Source organism: Crotalus tigris, unplaced genomic scaffold (genome assembly GCF_016545835.1).
Source record: "Crotalus tigris isolate CLP2741 ecotype Arizona unplaced genomic scaffold, ASM1654583v1 scf7180000017599.838750, whole genome shotgun sequence".
NCBI lineage: Eukaryota > Metazoa > Chordata > Lepidosauria > Squamata > Viperidae > Crotalus > Crotalus tigris.
The window spans coordinates 657825-677292 of NW_024096503.1; the positions used below are offsets into that span (position 1 = coordinate 657825).

Here is a 19468-nt window from a genome sequence, read left to right on the forward strand (position 1 = left end):
TTCTCAAGATTAAGCTGATAGGCTTGAACATTTAAGGCAACGTTTAAAGCAGGGGTGTCATGCCGGATACGTCATGCCAAACCCCACCCCCCCACCCCATTACCGGCAATGAAAAAAAAGTTGCGATACGTCACGACACGTCACGTGCCGTTGCAAGTTTGACGCCCCTGATTTAAAGTATCTAGTTTGAATATCCAGAGAGCTAGTTTGGTCTAGCAGTTAAGGCACCAGACCAAAAACCAGGTGACAATGAGTTCTAGTCCCCTCTTAGGCATGAAAGCCTGACAGGTGACTTTGAGCCACTCTTCCCTCAGCCCAACTCACCGGGTTGTTGTGGGGAAAACAGGAGGAAGGAGTATTAGTTATGTTCACCATCTTATTTATAAAAATAAGGTGGCATGTTTTAAAAAAAAGCACCTTAAATAAATCTAATTCAATCCCGTTTTGGGTGGCTGGATATGATGCTGTCGCTAGATATGCAACCTTTGAGTTTAAACATTTGCTTATCTCACAACTCATCAGGCGTGAAACAAAGTGAAGGAGTATAAGGACAATCAATTAAATATGAGCCAGCCGTGTGCGGCAGCCTGCCAAAAAAGCCAACGCAGTGCTAGGCTGCATGAACAGAGGGATAGAATCAAGATCACATGAAGTGTTAATACCACTTTGCAAGGCCTTCGTAAGGCAACACTTGGAATACAGCATCCAGTTTTGGTCACCATGATGTAAAAAAGATGCTGAGACTCTAGGAAAAAGTGCAGAGAAGAGCAACAAAGAGGATCAGGGGACTGGAGACTAAAACATACAAGGACAATTGCTGGAATTGGGGATGTCCAGTTTATTGAAGAGAAGGAAGAGGGGGGACATGATAGCAGTCTTCCAGTATCTCAGGGGCTGCCCTAAAGAAGAGGGAGTCAAGCTATTCTCCAAGGCACCAGAGGGAAGGACAAGATGCAACGGATGGAAACTAATCAAGGAGAGAAGCAACCTAAAACTAAGGAGAAACTTCCTGATAGTGAGACCAATTAACCAGTGGAACAGCTTCCCTCCAGAAGTTGTGAATGCTCCAATACTGGAAGTTTTTAAGAAGAGACTGGACAGCCATTTGTCTGAAACGGTACAGGGTTTCCTGCCTCCAAGGTCCCTTCCAACTCGATGATGATGATGATGATGATGATTACTACTATTATTACTACTATTATTACTATTGTTATTATTAAGATCTGTGCTGCAGCTAATTAATGCTTTATTAGGCAGGCTTTGCACTGGGCTCCTAACCTGCCAGTTGGTCCTGACTTCAGGATGACTAACACAAAGGAAATTTCTACCCTGGAATCTTATCTATTCTCTATTCCCCCAAGAAACACTTTTTCACAGGGATTGGAAGTTAGGTCAGATTTCCACCCAGGAATCTCTAAGGAATGAAGTTTTATTTTATGTATTTATTTATTTTATTTATGAGACTTATATACCGCTTTAAGTGCAAGCACTCTCTAAGCGGTGTACACCAGTAAGCAATGTATATATGTATTTACATTGCCCCCAACAATCTGGGTCCTCATTTTACCTACCCCGGAAGGATGGAAGGCTGAGTCAACCTTGAGCCGGTGAGATTTGAACCGCTGACCTGCTGAACACAGTCAGCTAAAGTGACCTGCAGTACTGCACTCTAACTGCTGCGCCACCTCGGCTCTTTTACCAAAAGACATCTGCTCTTGCATTATTTGTTGCCCGGAATACGTTAACATAATCCAGAAAACTCTCCTAATGCAATAAAATGATCCTGTCTGGTGGAATTAGAATAATGGCACTTCTCCCAACATTAGGCATCCGATGCCCCCCCCCCCCCGCGGTCGTAACTACGTCCCATCCCCCCATTTCTTTGTGCCTACAAAAAGGAGGAAAACTGGTGTGGTCACTTCCAGGCTTGCCCCGATGAAAGAAGCTCTAAGGCTGCTCGAAGACTGATAGATTTCTCTTCACCGCTGCTGCTGCTATCGCATAGAGCTCACTTGGGTCTCCATTTCAATCTCTTGGGTTGGATTTTTTTTCTTTTCTTTTGTTTTATAAACTTGCCTTTGGGCTGCTTAGGTTTTCTTTTCATTTTCTGACTTTTTTTCCCCTTACTTTTTAAATTGTCAATTGCCTGGAGTCGTTGGGAATTGGGCAGACATTTCCAGCTTGGTCCATCTCAGCCCTGGACTTGCCTCCTCTTCAACTCCCCCCCCCCCACATCTCTGCCCTTTTGGCAGCCCTGCACAGCAGCTCTCCTCTGTGTGGTACTTAGGTTGAGGTAGAGGCCTGAGGCCATCAGCAGTCTCAGCTGGTCACTTTCCCAAGCAGGGCCTCATGAAGAAGGCCTGGCATGGCCAGCAGCTAGCTGCCTCATGTTGGGCCACACTGGGAAGAAGTGAAGGCCAGCTGGGCGTGGAAGGGCCTACAAAGTGTAGAACCATGTGGGGCCTAAGTAGCATTTTTAGATCCAGAATCTAATCAGAATCTATGAATCTAGATTAGAATTGAATTAAAATCTAAGCTAGTTCTTAGATCAGTGTTTCTCAACCTTGACAATTTTAAGGCATGTGGATTTCAACTCCCAGAATTCCACAGCCAGCAATGCTGGCTGTGGAATTCTGGGAGTTGAAGTCCACATGCCTTAAAATTGTCAAGGTTGAGAAACACTGTCTTAGATCCAGAAAGAGCAAAGAATTTGTGGCAGCAATACTAGACAATATACCTGACCTGGCCAAATAAGATGCCCAGAAGCATGGACCTCATGAACCTCTGCCTTACTACCAACTTGTTTCGAATAATTGTTGGAAGTGTAAACAAAAGCCAATACCTATTACCATATCTGATGGGTATGTCCTAGTGCAAAAAAATTTTGGTTTAAGATTTATATAAGGCTGGAAAAGATGACTAAAATATAGATAGAATTTAAGCCAGAACTGTTTTTGTTAGGAATATTAGGATCTAATTATGGGAAAGAGACTGAGTATTTAATATTACATATATTGACAGCTGCGAGAATAGCATTTGCTCAATATTAGAAAAATGAAAACACACCATCTGATGAAATCATAATTAGGAAAATCTTAGAATGTGCAGAAATGGACAGATTAACTTTAGAAATTAAAGAGAAAGAAGACTCAGTCTTATTTTAAAACGTGGGAAATTTTTTACCAATGGTTAGCAAAACGAACGAGCGAGAAATGATGGTGAAATTTAACAAGATGAATGATATTTACTGATTAATTGATATGCTTTATGATCACTGTTATTTTTATTGATTATAGCCATTTACTATCATACTAATTATTGTTATTGAATACTTGTATCTGGACAATAGTCTGCTTGCTAAAGTGTGGAAATGTTATTGGGGGTAACCCCATTGTTGTACCTTCCCTTATCCTAACCCCATCCCTGAACCCTACCCTGAACCCCAATACCCATATTGACCCTATCCCTCCCCTACCTTGATAAAACCTAACAAAATATTGTTTAAAAAAAGATGCCCAGAAGCATGGACCTCATGAACCTCTGCCTTACTACCAACTTGTAGTTTGTTGGACAGATATATGAACAAATCAAATCTAATACCCGTCTAGCACTCCCACACAGACAACCAGAAGCATGTAGACAGCACCTTTGTCATAATAAAAATGGAACAACTACTAGACAGAAGGCACACGAGACAATCAAAATCATCTTCAAAGGAATAAAATTTACAAGGGGAGATGATAACAATATACAACCCTTCCTGGGTATCCTCAACAGCAGAGGAAATGACAGCAAATTAAAAATACAAAGCTATTGAAAAACAACCCACCCTAACCAAATCCTCCATTACCAAAGTAACAACCCAATCTTCCCACAAGAACAGAAAAGATCTTCCCCAGCAGCATTATTCAGACAAGTACCAACACAACGCAGCAACTTAAAGCACCAGAAAAAGAAAGCAGACTGCCTATAATACATCCTCTATAATACATCCATGTCAAACACAAGACCCAGGGACCGGATGCGGACCGCGAAGTAGTTTCATGTGGCCCGTGAAGCCATCCTGGAAATAGTGAGGGAACGGTCCCCACTGCCTTGGCCTTGGCCCAGGCTAACTGGGAGCCAATATACAATTTTGTGGTGCCCATCTATGCTGAAATGTATTCAGTCTTAGCTCCACAAGGCCGTCTAGAAACAGTGAGGAACCAGACCCTGCCGTGTCGGCCTCGCCCCCTGGGTGCATGCTGGGGAGGTGTCACCCTTTGTGAGGAATGAAGAAATGCACCATGCCTTGACGCTCGCCCTGGTCCCACCCCCTTCGCCCAGAGACCCTCAGATCTGTCCCACTCCTGCCCAGGCCCCCACAGGCACCCTTGACACGAATGATGTAGAGCTGGCCATACCCACTCCATCCACCCCCACCCAGTAGGCTGTACCCACCCTGGCCACACACACCCCCCCGAGGGCAATCGCAATGCTGATGGGGCCCTCAATGAAATTGAGTTTGACACCCCTGCTATAACACAATGGATACCCACCCAACTTTATATATATATATATATATATATACATATACATATACATATACATATATATATGTATATGTATATGTACGGCAGTGATGGGCAACCTTTTAGAGACCGAGTGCTCAAACTGCAACCCAAAACCCTCTTATTTATCGCCGGGTGCCAGGTGGGTGTGGCCCACTGGATGGGCGTGGCTGTGGTGGTCATGGCAGATTGGGTGGGTGTGGCCAAGGTTGGCGTGATCACCTCAATGTTGCTCATGGGGAGGGATGTCTGTGGGGGACGGGCAGGGTTGGGGGAGATCCAGGGGGTCTCTGGCAGGTGGGGCTGTGGGCAGGAGGCTCGTCCTGTGGGGTGAGGCGAGGCAAGGTGAGGCAGGGGCTGGGGTGGCTGCTGCCTGACATCCTTGGCCCCTGCACACAGAGGCCAGCGAGCGCATGGGTGCTGGGATGCATCCAGCCACATGGGACCTCGGCGAGCTAGCAGGCGGCTGGTTGAAGATGGATGGTTGCCATCTCCAGGGCATGCCGAGTGTGCCCACAGAGAGGGTTCTGAGTGCCGCCTCTGGCACGCGTGCCATAGGTTCGCCACCACTGCTGTATGGGATGAGCTAGGCAAATTAGCAATCAGGAGCCTGCCAACTAGGAGTCAGAAGACACAATAAAATATTAATCTCACAAGATATGGACAGACTCATCTATAGTATTAACAAGAAACTGACCAACCCAAATCCAAAAATGCAAGGGAATTCCTGAAAACACAGTATTCAGACCAATTAGTCAGCAAGACCCATAAACCATATTTACACACAACTCAAAAAAAGACAAAAAAACCCCACCCTAAAATGAAAACAAAAAGAACAGATCTTCCCTAGCAATCTACGCCCAGATAAACAGGGATTAACACTAGAGTCACAATCAGGCAGAAATCAATATCCTAATGAAGGAACTACCCAGAAGAAAACCACATCCCCACCAACGCTGGTACTGTATATAAACAGGGATCAAACCCTACATTTCCTCACACTGATGATGGAACCTAGTTGGGTAATAAAACATTTACAAACTACCAAACTCAGAGAGCACCAAGGATTTCACAACTGAACCCTACATATTCTCTTCTATTGGAGTGCCATAGATTGCAACTTACATATTTAAAGGAGCTTGTCTTAAAAAGTAGTTTCAGGGTGAATTGATGTTTTCAGCATTGCCAAAAGTTACAGTGCCTCTTAAATCCCCCCCCCCCCAAATCCAAGGAGGTTCTCAATTTTTGGCCCCAACCATCCTAGACCACAAAAGGAAGGGCCAGGCACACCCCTGCAAATGAAAAAGTAAACCTACCAATACTTAAACTAAATGGGGTGCATGCCATTCTAAGTTTTTCAAAAACTGAAAACTGAATAACTTATTTGGCATATCTCGATGGCTATTTGCAGGGAAGGGAAATCAAATGGATGACGGGAAGAGGGGTTGACTTACTTTTTTTAACAACAGGAAATTTTCCTCCACGTGCAGCAAATTCTTCCTCTTCTAGGAATTATCAGATGATCACACAGTGCTGAACATCTCATCTGAAAGTTAAAGGAAAAGAAAAACAGTGGTTGCCTTCTTTTGCAGAAGAGTTTGATGGTTCATTTTTTTTTTTTAGAAAAAAAAACACATCCTAGGGGAGTGAGCAGACAGAGCCCAAAGCTAATAATTAAAAAAAAATAAACCAACACTGGAGAAACTGCCGTTATCACCTTCATTTGGAAGAGGCAGCTACTACCATTTCTACATATGTTTTTTTGGGGGGAGCATGCTGCAGTGAACAAGTGAGCACAGACCATCTGTGAATACATAGTTTTTGTAATTATACCAGTTCAAAAAAGGAGCAGTGGGAAAGATCTTCTATACACATATGCACAGTGGGAGTGTATACATTTTGCATCCCTTTTAAAGTTAAGAGCAAAAGCAAAACAAACAAAATAGAAAAACACATCTACATGATGAGAAAATGCCTAACAAATGCTTTACAAATAAATGAAAAATACAACAAAAAGTTCTAGAGCAGTGATAGCGAACCTTTTAGAGACCGAGTGCTCCAAAACTGCCCCCGCCACCGCTCTACCCCCTACCCTGCCCCCACCCTGCCTGCCCGCAAGGCCACTCACCGCCTGCAGGGGCCGCTGCAGATCGCCCAGGCAGCCCAGCAGCGCCATGCCCTCTGCCCACACCCCGCAACATCAACTGTGCACGATGGGGCATGAGGGCAGTCTTGTCTACAGTGCCTGGCTGCCATGCCCTTGGCTGTGCTGCTCTGCGTGGGCCATGCTCAGAGGCAACTGTCCAGGGGGGCCCTGGTGAGAAGGGGGTCGTGGGGGGAGGCAAGTCTGGGGTAACGGCACATGTGCCCACAGAGAGGGCTCTGAGTGCCGTCTCTGGCATGCATGCCATAGGTTCGCCACCACTGATCTAGAGTATATATTGTTAAACAATTTTACATTTAACTATCTAATAAAAATATTTTATACATACACACAGAGATAGTACACTTATATCAGTATCGTGCTTTTTTTAACCTACTGTACTTGTATAAATGATAAATGATCTTTCCTTATATTTATCCATACAAAGCCTACATCGAGAGGCAATCCGCTCATAGGTAGCAAGTGTAATCAGGTTTTCAATCCATTGAGTAAATGGGGCCACACTTTTATCTTTCCAATATGGCAATATTTGTCTTTTAGCTATACCGGTAATAAGAGCATGGAGAATCCATTTAGGTTGTCCAGTTGTTAAATTCTATGTGCTTGGTATATAATTCCAGAGACTATTACACTCTGAAAATTGTAGCTTTTGTCACGTTTATATAGTCCACTACTTTCTGCAAAACTCAGCAACTATAAGATGCTGTAAAAATATGTGCTCTAAAGAAGGGCAACAATTTTTGAACCACAGTACATCAATGGGGCTAACTTACAGAATGTGCCCAAAATACGGGACCTTTGATTCCTAAGGAATGAAATTTAGGAAAGTTTGTGGCTGCTTCAATGCTACTGGTTGCTGCTACTGAGCTGCTGCTATGGTCACACAATCTTCATTTTCAACATTCCACAATAGTTTCCCAGCCAGTCTTGCAATCCCTTCTCACTCCCCCACCCAGTAGCAGCCAGTCACCTGCCTGCTGGAAAGGAAAGGGAGAAAAGGAAGGAGAGGCAGGAAGGAAGGAAGGAAGGAAGGAAGGAAGGAAGGAAGGAAGGAAGGAAGGAAGGAAGGAAGGAAGGAAGGAAGGAAGGAAGGAAGGAAGGAAAACTAACAACAAATTATTGTTAAATACATGTACCCAGACATTATGCTGTTTGCTAAATATTGAAAATGTTATTTGGAAAAACCCCAATCCCAACCCTAATCTCGACCCCACCTTATCCCTAACCCTATAAAAACTAATAAAATCTATAAAAAAAAAAAAGATTAGCCAGACTTGGCTGAGAGCTGCTATCTAATTGGGCTAGGTAAAAAGCAAAACAAAACCCTGAACCCAACATTTTGTGTAATTGCCACTCTGACTCTAGTTTCAGTACTGATGACCACTGCAGTGACCTGCCGATATGTGATCACCATCTGCACAAGCTTCCCAATTAGCTTGCAAGAAGCAGAGTTAATGCAGAACGAAGGAAGTAAAATTGTAATTTATGATGCATTTAGGATGTAAGGTCATCAGCATGCTAGCTGGAGAATTATGGGTGTTGATGTCCACACATCTTAAAGATGCAGATGTTGAGAAACACTCCTCTGGTGCCTTAGGCTTCTTGTACACATCGAACGCAATGGGATAAGCACCAGCAACCCTGGGTTGAGAAGCTGCAGGTGCACTAAGCAAATAGCTTACTCTCTTGAAATCCCTTCCTCTTCAATCTCTCCATTCTGCAGTATACAAAAAATCCATTTCTGTAGGCAATCTCCTCTTTGTCTCCCCTTTCATCCCTTCCACACCCCCACAGAGGGAAGATTTCAAGAAAGTACAAGTAGTCCTCAAAATTCCAGCTATCCCAGCATTCAGGTGATCGTGATCCAGGCACTTAGCAACTGGCTCACATTTATTATGGTTGCAACAGTCTTATGTTCGCAATTTTCCTGCCAGCTTCCCACAAGCAAAATGAATGGGGAAACTGGCCGGTTGTAAATCACTCAGGTAAGTCTCCCCTCCCCCGCCTGGCAGCCACCACTCCATGCCCCACTGCACTCATGCCGGCTACCTGCACACCCTTACAAACTCTACCCCAGCAGCCTGCCACCTGGAGTTTGCAACTTCCTGATAGCTTCATCACTGACTGGTTGTTCAAAGCTGGCAGGAAGTTGTGAGAAAGTCCTCGCTTCACAACCTATAAACCTCACTTAACGATGGCACCAGGGACTACAGAGATTGCCATTGTTAAGCAATGTGATCATGTTATATTGCTACGCTCTACGACTGCATCACTTAGTAACAGAATTCACCCCATGCCAGAAGATGACTTCACCTAGCACAGGGGTAGGCCAGTGGCACAGGTACTACCTGTGGTACATTGGCACCTGGCAGGTGGTACATGACCATCCTAGAAAGGTGGTAGCGGGGGAGGGGAATGAGCTGAACGGTAACAGCACCGCACAAGCCTGAGTGAGAGATGGCCGGAGCTGCAGGGCTGTCAGGGCTTAGTTCTCAATATTTGACCACTGCGTAATTACATGAAACTAAATAGGTGTGCATTTAATAATTTATCTTGCAAAATAAATTGGTGTTTCTCAACACAGTCGAAACTCCTCTTGCAGAAGAGAAGATGGCTGTTAGGTTATAGTGCTAAATGTTGTGGGGAAATAATAATAATTAGGACACAATATCTAGATTAATAAAAAGTAAGTTGTTTTTTCTACGGGCATTCTCAAAGGTTTGTAGAATATCTGACTGAAGGAACAAAGAAGAATCTTAGCGAACATACAATCATTTTGGAGTTTTCAGATGCCCCACTTTGATCATCAGATACTGGAGCAAGATTTCAATAGAATAACAGCTCAAATGTAAAATATAGTCACCAGCTTATTGATACAAACAGACCAGATAAGCATTCACACATGTTTTCATGTAGATATTAAATAAAGGGGGAAGAGAACTAAACATAGCTGCCACTTCTTCTTGTTGTTAGTTGCGAAGTCGTGTCCGACCCATCGCGACCCTACGGACAATGTTCCTCCAGGCCTTCCTGTCCTCTACCATCTTCTGGAGTTCATTTAAGTTCACGCCTACTGCTTCAGTGACTCCATCCAGCCACCTCCTTCTCTGTCGTCCCCTTCTTCTATTGCCCTCGATCTTTCCCAGCATTAGGCTCTTCTCCAGGGCTTCCTTCTCATTAGGTGGCCAAAGTACTTGAGTTTCTACTTGAGGATCTGGCCTTCTAAAGAGCAGTCGGGGTTGATCTCCTCTCGGACTGACCGGTTTGATCGCCTTGCAGTCCAGGGGACTCGCAGGAGTCTTCTCCAGAACCATAGTTCAAAGGGCTCCATTCTTTGGCGCTCAGCCTTACTTATGGTCCAACTTTCACAGCCATAAGTTGCAACTGGGAAAACCATGGCCTTGACTATACCTACTTTTGTTGGCAGGGTGATGTCTCTGCTTTTTAGTATGCTGTCTAGATTTGCCATAGCTTTCCTCCCCAGGAGCAAGCATCTTTTACTTTGTTGGCTGCAGTGCCCATCTGCGGTGATCTTGGAGCCCTTTATGATCAAGTGGAACTGCCTTCCCTGCCAAACTATGCCTCTAATCCCAAACTTCACCTATGATCCAAAATGCTACCTAAGGCCATTTGGTTGCCAAACAAGACCAGAAAGGTGTGCTCACTCAGTCCAGATCCTGCAATGGTCAATCCACCAATGCAACCAATGTTATTTCAGATCCACGTCCAGCTCTGAATCCTAATAAATCTACTTTAAAGCACTCACCATCTTTCTCCCAAAAATAAAGTTTAAAGGATCAGCTACCGGTGGTGAAATATAGCTTGACCCAAGGAAAGCACATAACAGCAGCATTTTATAAGGCCAAGGGATCAGCCTGCCAAGAGATGTTGACAACTACTTGGATCCAGCCACTCATGGGTTCCCCTGATTCTGAAGGCACTGGGAGGGGCATGATCAAGATCATAGATGGAACAAATCATGCTATCCAAGGTTGGTCATTCACACGATAAGATGTGTCATCCCAGTCACCACTTTGGACTTTACCAAGGAAAAGTCACAATTCAGGTGAAACAAAGCAACTTTGTCAGAAAGGGCTGCACAAAAGAGTTGCACTCCAAAGAGTGCAACTTGGTGGCACAGTGATTAGTATGCAGTATTGCAGGCTGAGTCTGCCCTACAGCCTGAAGTTCAGTCCTGACCAACTGAAGTTTGACTCAGCTTTCCATCCTTCAGAAGTCAGTAAAATGAGGACCCAGACTGCAGTTGCCAACACAGTGCTAGGCTGCATTAACAGTGGGATAGAATCAAGATCACGTGAAGTATTAATACCACTTTACAATCCCTTGGTAAGGCCACACTTGAAATCCTGCATCCAGGATTGGTCACCATGATGTAAAAAAGAGGTTGAGACTCTAGAAAGAGTGCAGAGAAGAGCAAGAAAGATGATCAGGGGATTGGAGGCTAAAATATAAGGAAGAGTTGCTGGAATTGGGTGTGTCTAGTTTAATGAAGAGAAGGGGCGTTGTCTTACCTGAATGCCTTTTCTCAGCACGGAGTTGGAGAAGGACGAGGGGGGACAGGATAGCAGCCTTCCAATATCTCAGGGGCTGCCCCAAAAAAGAGGGAGTCAAGCTATTTCCCAGGGCGCCTGAAGGCAGGACAAGAAACAATGGATGGAAACTAACCAAGGAGAGAAGCAACCTGGAACTAAGGAGAAATTTCCTGACAGGTAGAACAATTAACCAGTGGAACAACCTGCCTCCAGAAGCTGTGAATGCTCCAAAACTGGAAGTTTTCAAGAAGAGACTGGACAGCCATTTGTCCAAAATGGTATAGGGTTTTCTGCCTGAGCAGGAGATCGGACCAGATGACCTCCAAGGTCCCTTCCAACTTTTATTATTGCTGTTGTTGTTGTTGGGGGCAAGGTGCTGACTCTATAAAGTGTAAACCACTTAGAGAAGAGGGCTAAAGCACCTTGAAACAGGATATAAGTCTAAGTGCTATTCCTGTTGCAGCCAGACTGAACTGCTTGCTCTTCCTCAAGAAGCAGCCCTTAAAAAGGTCACTGACCAACAGCCTGCTGATGTAACAAGAAAAAAAAATACAAAAATCAAATGAATCAATAAGCTGGCCTAGATCGTTCTAGGGACTTTAGGGGGAGGTGGGACACATGTGTTAAATTTTAATAATTGTTATTCCATATCTGTAAGCTGAAGCCAAAACAAGCCACACTCTTACTCAGCATAACGTGTGAATCTACTCCCAGTGTCTTGCTTCACACATTCACAGCCTTAAAAATTGGGCTGAAATGGAAGCATTCCACGTGAGCTTCGCTGCCTTAAATGAGGTATATACTTTGACTCTAATTATGACCTACTAAATAAATGCCATCATCTAGTATACAGCATCACAGCTGAGCAGCCTTCCAGAAAAACATCATTAATTGCACAGCTGCTGCAACTTTTTACTGAACAATCAAAACAACAACAACAAATAGAAATATAGGCAAAAGGAAGATCCACCAGCAATGGCAAGCTTTCCTTATTTTATTCAGCTCAAATCAGGGAAAAAGTAAAAACTGCTAAGATTGACAATAGTTAAATAATTTTAATGATACAACATTTGGGCTACTATATGTAATTAAGTTCAGAAGGTTCGATCATCAATCATAATTAGATCTTAAGGTCATACAAGTATTGAAACACATAACAAGGTCCCGGGCGCAGCCTCCATAATGGAAAGTCAGTTCCAGCTAGCCTGCATGTTAATAATTAACCAGCTCCCTATATAGGCCACGGGGATCCTACTGTATGGATTATATTTTTAATTTGTCCAATGGCAAAGCATGAGTTTTTGGAGAAGATACATATCAGTTTTGCAGGTACAGATCCCATCATCCCCAGCTAGCAATGCCCACCTAATTACAAAATGCATGCTAACAAATCTGAAAGGCACCAACTTGTATTATTGCATATATCCCCATTTCCTAAAAGTATATGAGATAGCATTCAGTGTAGACAAGGCAATAGGATAAATATCTCAGGGGCTACCCCCAAAGAAGAGGGAGTCAAGCTGTTCTCCAGAGCACCTGAAGGCAGGACAAGAAGCAACGAGTGGAAACTAATCAAGGAGAGAAGCAACCTAGAACTAAGGAGAAACTTCCTGACAGTGAGAACAATTAACCAGTGGAACCAGCTGCCTCCAGAAGCGGTGGATGCTCCAACACTGGAAGTTTTTAAGAAGAGACTGGACAGCCATTTGTCCAAAATGATATAGGTCAGTGATGGCGAGTGCCCAATGGCAAGTGCCCAAACTTGCTCCGTCTCCAGTCCGCCCCCTGCCCTGCCTGCCCACAGGGCCACTCACCGCCTCCAGGGCCCGCCGGAGATTGCCCAGGCAGCCCAGCAGCACCATGGCGGCCGTGCCCTCTGCCCGTGCCCCGCAGCATCAACTGTGTGTGATGGAGCATGAGGACAGAGTCTTGTCCACGCTGCCTGGCTGCCATGACCCTGGCTGTGCTGCTCCATGTGGGCCACGCTCGGGGGTGACTCTCCTCCAGAGGGGTTTCTGGTGAGGAGGGGGTCACGGGGGGAGGCAAGGCTGGGGCAATGGCACGTGTGCCCACAGAGAGGGCTCAGAGTGCCGCCTCTGGCACGCGTGGCATAAGTTCCCCTGCTTGAGCAGGGGGCTGGACTAGAACACCTCCAAGGTCCCATCCCACTCTGCTATTCTATTCTATTCTAATTTCTATTTCTATTTCTATTCTGAATAAACCTCTGAAAGGAAGGAACATAAACTATACTGCATAAATAGGTACTCATTGGGGGAAGGAAAGTTAGCACTAGGTATCTCTGGCGCCAAAGTGTATATGAACCTATATTAAAGGAGGGCTATATACAGGCAGTTGCCTAGCTACTTGTGCAAGGGAAGAGCTGCCTCCTTGAGGAGTAATCATAACTGTGTTCATCAGAGGAGCCCCATTATTTTCAAAAGCAAGGCTGGATGAGAAAAGGTTTTTTTTTTATTATTACATGATGTGGTTTGTACAATTTTCTCCCCAAAGACGACAGATTACTCTGAAGCCTGGGAAAATTGCTGTAAAACATTTTTTTTTGTCACTAAAGACACCACGCAGATTTAAATTCTTCCTTCCTGTTTTTATACCAAACTGTTATAATTTTGATACTAATGTAGAATATTTAATGTAAGAATTTGTTTTTTTTTCTGGCTTTGAAGTTATCACAAACTTTGTAAGTGTGTGTTTTGTTTAGTTTTGTTTAAAACACCATACTGCTGAATAAGCAAATATTGACAAAATATTGACCCTTCATCGTAAAAGCCATGCAAATATGATGCTGGAAATAATATATAATGCGGCACTAATTTACATATAATGTAGAACTGCAAAATGGTTCCAGAGTTTTTTCTTCCTTGGGAATGCTTGATAGTATCTTTTTTCTTTATAAAGATTTTCTACAGATCAGAAATATTTGGGACTCCCACGAGCATATTTTAATTTGTATGGCATTATATAAAGGCCACTATATATCCTGACCCCTACTTTCGTATCTTCCAAGCTTTTTTTAAAAAAAAAAAAATATTCAGGGTTAGAAATCTGGCTGGAAAAAAAAATCTCCAAAAAATGCACTTTTATACAAATCTTAACCAATGATGAGTCTCAAACGTGCTTTTTACTTCCTTACTGTAAATTTTATAAACATCACACTATACTACAACGTATCTGGCAGAGTATCACCATGTTGATCTAATAATAAAAGCAAGCTAAGGGATCATACACAAACTACACTGACTGAAAAAAAAAGTGAAACTTCTCAAGCACATACCACATGTGGAAATGTTGGTCAAAGAAAAACAAACGTATGTATATATACACAGCATTTAGATCCTCTTGCGCTTAGAGAAGTCCACACCTTCACACTGCTTGGTGCCCAGGCATCAGAGGTGTTTTCTTCTCTCCCCTTAACGAACAAGATTGCAAGATGACACGGGGAAAATAGCTATCTGTGGATAGTTTCTTTGGTCCAATCCTTATACCCCTTTGAGTGTTAAAGGCCAGGCTCTGTTTAAAATCATAAGAAGGAATGTAGCTACTCACAGCATTAACTCCCAACTTAAGAGCCCAGATGATCAATTTGGGTCATCTCAGATGAACAACTGGTTCAAAATTGGGAAAGGAGTCCGGCAAGGGTATATTCTGTCGCCCTGCCTATTTAATTTATATGCAGAGCACATCATGAGAAAGTCAGGGCTAGATGAATCAAAAATTGGAATTAAGATTGCCGGAAGAAATATCAACAACCTAAGACAAGGCTTTTCAACTTTTCAAGACAATGGCTTTTCACCCATTGTACCACTTTTAGGATATGGCAATATAAGTACCACCAGTCGCTTAGCAAGGTGTCAAAAACTAAAAAAAAAAAAAAGGAAAAAAGTGATAAAGTACAGGTAGTCCTCGACTTACAACAGTTCACTTAGTGACTGTTCGAAATTACAATGGCACTGAAAAAAGCGCCCCCCCCAAGCCACAGCCAAGCAAGACACCTGCCTGCCCACCCGATGGCGCTCTTCCTCCTGTCCGAGGTTTTCATTGTTGTGAGCATTTCTGTTGGGGATTGGCAGTGGGGGTGGGGTGGGGGGTGTTTGGTTTTTATTCCCCCATCTGCTGGGTGGTTGCAGCAGGTTTTGGTCACTTCACATGACCCTGGGACACTGTGACCGTCATAAATATGAATCAGTTGCCAGGCTTCTGAATGTAAATCACAAGACCCTGGAGATGCTGCAACATTCCAGCTGATCGGCGCTTCTTCTGGGCTCAGCAGAAGTGCCAGGATCAGTGCTGCTTTCCAGCTGGAGACTGGTGCTGATCCTGGCGCTTCCGCTGAGCCCTGACAGCCCTGCAGCTTCAGCCGTCTCTCGCTGAGGCTTGTGCGGTGCTGCCACCGGTTCAGCTCATCCCCCTCCCCTGCTACTTTTCTAGGATGGTCGTGTACCACCTGCCAGGAGGCCAATGTACCACAGGTGGTACCCGTACCACTGGTTGAAAAGCCCTGACCTAAGATATGCAGATGATACCACTCTAATGGCAGAAAGTGAAGAGAAACTAAAGAGCCTCTTGATGCGGGTGAAGGAGGAGAGTGCAAAAGTTGGCTTGAAACTCAACATTAAAAAAATCAAGATCATGGCATCCGGCCCTCTCAATTCCTGGTAAATAGATGGGGAACAAATGGAGGTAGTGACAGATTTTATCTTCCTGGGCTCCAAGATCACCACAGATGGGGACTGCAGCCAAGAAATTAGAAGACGCTTGCTCCTGGGGAGGAAAGCTATGGCAAATCTAGACAGCATACTAAAAAGCAGAGACATCACCCTGCCAACAAAAGTACGTATAGTCAAGGCTGTGGTTTTCCCAGTTGCAATGCATGGCTATGAAAGTTGGACCATAAGAAAGGCTGAGCGCCAAAGAATGGAGGCCTTTGAACTATGGTGCTGGAGAAGACTCCTGTGAATCCCCTGGACTGCAAGGCGATCAAATCGGTCAGTCCTAGAGGAGACCAACCCCGGCTGCTCTTTAGAAGGCCAGATCCTGAAGTTGAAATTCAAGTATTTTGGTCACCTAATGAGAAGGAAGGACTCACTGGAGAAGAGCCTGATGCTGGGAAAGATTGAGGGCAATAGAAAAATGGGACAAAAGAGAAGGAGGTGGCTGGATGGAGTCACTGAAGCAGTAGGTGTGCGCTTAAAGGGACTCCAGAAGATGGTAGAGCACAGGAAGGCCTGGAGGAACGTTGTCCATGGGGTCGCGATGGGTCGGACACAACTTTGCAACTAACAACAACAACAGATGACCAAAAAGCATCAAGCAGAAAGAGGAACTGCATGAACACATATCTAATTAATAATTTTACTTGATGCCCTAGTAGCCATCCAATATAATAATGTCAGTATTTCGAAGACTTTTTCTCACAATCTAATTTAAACATAGCTCTTGTTTTCAAGGCATACATCAGACCTATGTCTGGCTCCCTCCAGGTGAATTAAAACAGCTTCTCACAATCACTAAGATTCTAGATAAGTGCTTCTCAACCCTAGGAACTTTTAGCTATTTGGACTTCAACTCCCCAAATTCCCCAAAATTAAACTGCATGTCTCTTCAAGTTGCTAAGGCTAGAACTAAGACTGCTCTATAAGAAAGCAAATGAATCCAGGTAGAATGAGCAAAATGGTGAATGCAGTGATAAAATTATAATGAGCCCACCAGACATTAGGCAGCAAAGTTAATGTATGCAGTGTATTTTGAGATTCAGAAACCACTTCTGCTTTTAAGCTGGGCTCTTGAAAAAAAAAATTTTGTTTCCTTCATAGGCTACCGTCACCAAACCATCTTTCTGCAAAATGGGTTTCTGCTTAATCTGAAAACTGTGGTTTTTAAAAATGGAAATCAGAAACTTAAGTTCATCTGTGCCATATTTACAGACAGACGGCGGCGTTTAATAGACAGAATTTTAAAATGGCTATTCCTGGAGGAGTAGAAAAACGGAGCCGTTTTGTGTTCTGAAACTGTCCCCTCTGCCTTGAATTCAGGTTCTTGCAAAAGTTATTTGTCACTGAGCTCCAACAGTCTGACTTTCTATGAACTGGATAGTCTGCAGAATCCCAATTCTAGCGTAATGAGCCATTATGTAATGACATAAATAACATGTTTACAAATACAAACTTCTCCAGCCTAAAAGACTAAAAACTACTGTATTATGGTATACGCAATACAATTAATCTCAGAGCAAAAGCTTAGATTGAATAAAACATATTCAAGGATAAAACTATTTCTTTACTATCTTGGAAGTTGAGCAAATGCTTTTCCTCCATTTAATTTAAAGGGATTCCTTAAAATCCTGCTCTTTACGTATGACATAATAGGAGGCACAAATATTTCTCCATCCTTTACATACAACACAAAAACGAGGACGAAAAAAATGGTCCTTTGTAAAACAGCCCACAGAGAACCCAAGTCATGAACTAAGGAAGAACTATACTACTATCATAAATTTCCTTTCTCCACTCTTCAAAATATCAATCATCTTTAGCTCAGGATCAGAAAGCTAATGCCCAACAGAAGACAATTTAAAATATCCAGAGCTAGCAAAGCATCTCTTACAAATGTCTAGCTCAGTGGTGGCAAACCTATGGCACGCATGCCAGAGGCGGCACTCAGAACGCTCTCTGTGGGCACATGCACCATTGTCCCAGCCCGGCCTCCCCCCACGGCCCCCTCACCAGCAGCCTGCCGGAAGGAAAGTCATCCCCAAGCACAGCCCGCGCGGAGCAGCACAGCCAAGGACATGGCAGCCAGGCAGTGGGGACAAAACATTGCCCTCGTGCCTCATCGCACGCAGTTGATGCTGCAGGGTGCGGGCAGAGGGCGTGGCCACCATGGCGCTGCTGGGACGCCTGGGCGATCCGCGGTGGGCCGTGGAGGTGGTGGGTGGCCCTGTGGGTGGGTGGGGCAGGGGTGGGATGGGGCGGGACAGGGAGGGGGACCGGGGCCGGAGGAGGGGGCAGAGTGGGGGCAGGGGCAGTTTTGGGACACTCGGTCTCTAAATGATTCACCATCGCTGGTCTAGGTACTACCTTTGTGCACAATTTTCCTTAAGCAAAGTCTGTGTTGCCACTTCAATGCAGTATTTTCTCTATATGTAAGACATTTCAGCCATGTCTGTGGAGATTCTCAGTCATGTAGATCATGGTTGTTCCGAAGGTGCTTAAACAAAGGTGGCCTTCCTTTGTTTTCTTGAAGACTTTTCACTTCTCATCCAAGAAGCTTCTTCAGTTCTGAAGAACTGTTGGGAGCTTCATGGATGAGAAGCGGAACGTTTTCAGGCTAAACCAAAATAGTCCAGTTGCCTTTCGAAAAAAGCACCTTTGGGATTTAGACCATGTGCATCCACATTTCTTTCACAACAAAATATCTCAAGGCCCCCTATAACGTGAGCATTAAAAATTACACCTTCCTTACAGGGACATATCACAAAACATCCACCAGTAGGAAGCAGTCACAGTATTTCTGACTTAAGGTCCAGTCACCTCCCCTTCCCGAAAATATACGTATCACATGCATATCTGTACAGCAGACATGTCAAACACAAGGCCTGGGGGCCAGATGTGGCCTGCAAAGCCATCCTGGAAACAGTGAGGGAACGGCCCATGCTGCCTTGGCCCTGGCTGGCCAGGAGCCAATGTACAATTTTGTGGTGGCCATCTATGCTGAAACGCATTCACAAGGCTGTCTGGAAAGGAATCAGTCCCTGCTGTGTCGGCCCTGCCCCCTGGGTGCATGCTGGGGAGGTGTCACCCTTTATGAGGAATGAAGAAATGCACCATCGCCTGGAAGTGGCCAGCAAATGGCCCTCGCCTACTTCACATATCCGGCTTGATGGGCTCCGGCAGAGAGGTTTCAGCAGGCAGTGAGGCTCCTCCAGTGGATCATGCCTTGGCACTTGCCCCGGCCCACCCCCTTCTGTCAGAGACCCTCAGATCCGTTCCACTCCTGCCCAGGCCCCCACAGGCACCCTTGCCACAAATGATGTAGAGCTGGCCATGCCCACCCAATAGGCCACACCCACTCTGTCCACACCCACCCAGTAGCCCCCCCCGAGGGCAACCACAATGCTGATGCGGCCCTCAATGAAATTGAGTTTGACATCCCTGCTGTACAGTATATACTGTACATCCAAACAT

General features: G+C 44.5%; 1 protein-coding gene across 5 annotated transcripts in view; it reads right to left on the reverse strand.

The window, feature by feature from the left end:
* Positions 1 to 19468, reverse strand: part of KDM4B (lysine demethylase 4B) — a 245295-nt gene that overhangs the window by 220873 nt on the left and 4954 nt on the right. For all 5 annotated transcript variants that reach the window (XM_039367097.1, XM_039367105.1, XM_039367087.1 and 2 more), the window contains exon 2: positions 6005 to 6096. The gene's annotated coding sequence lies outside the window, so the exon portion shown is untranslated. The remainder of the gene's footprint in view (positions 1 to 6004; positions 6097 to 19468) is intronic.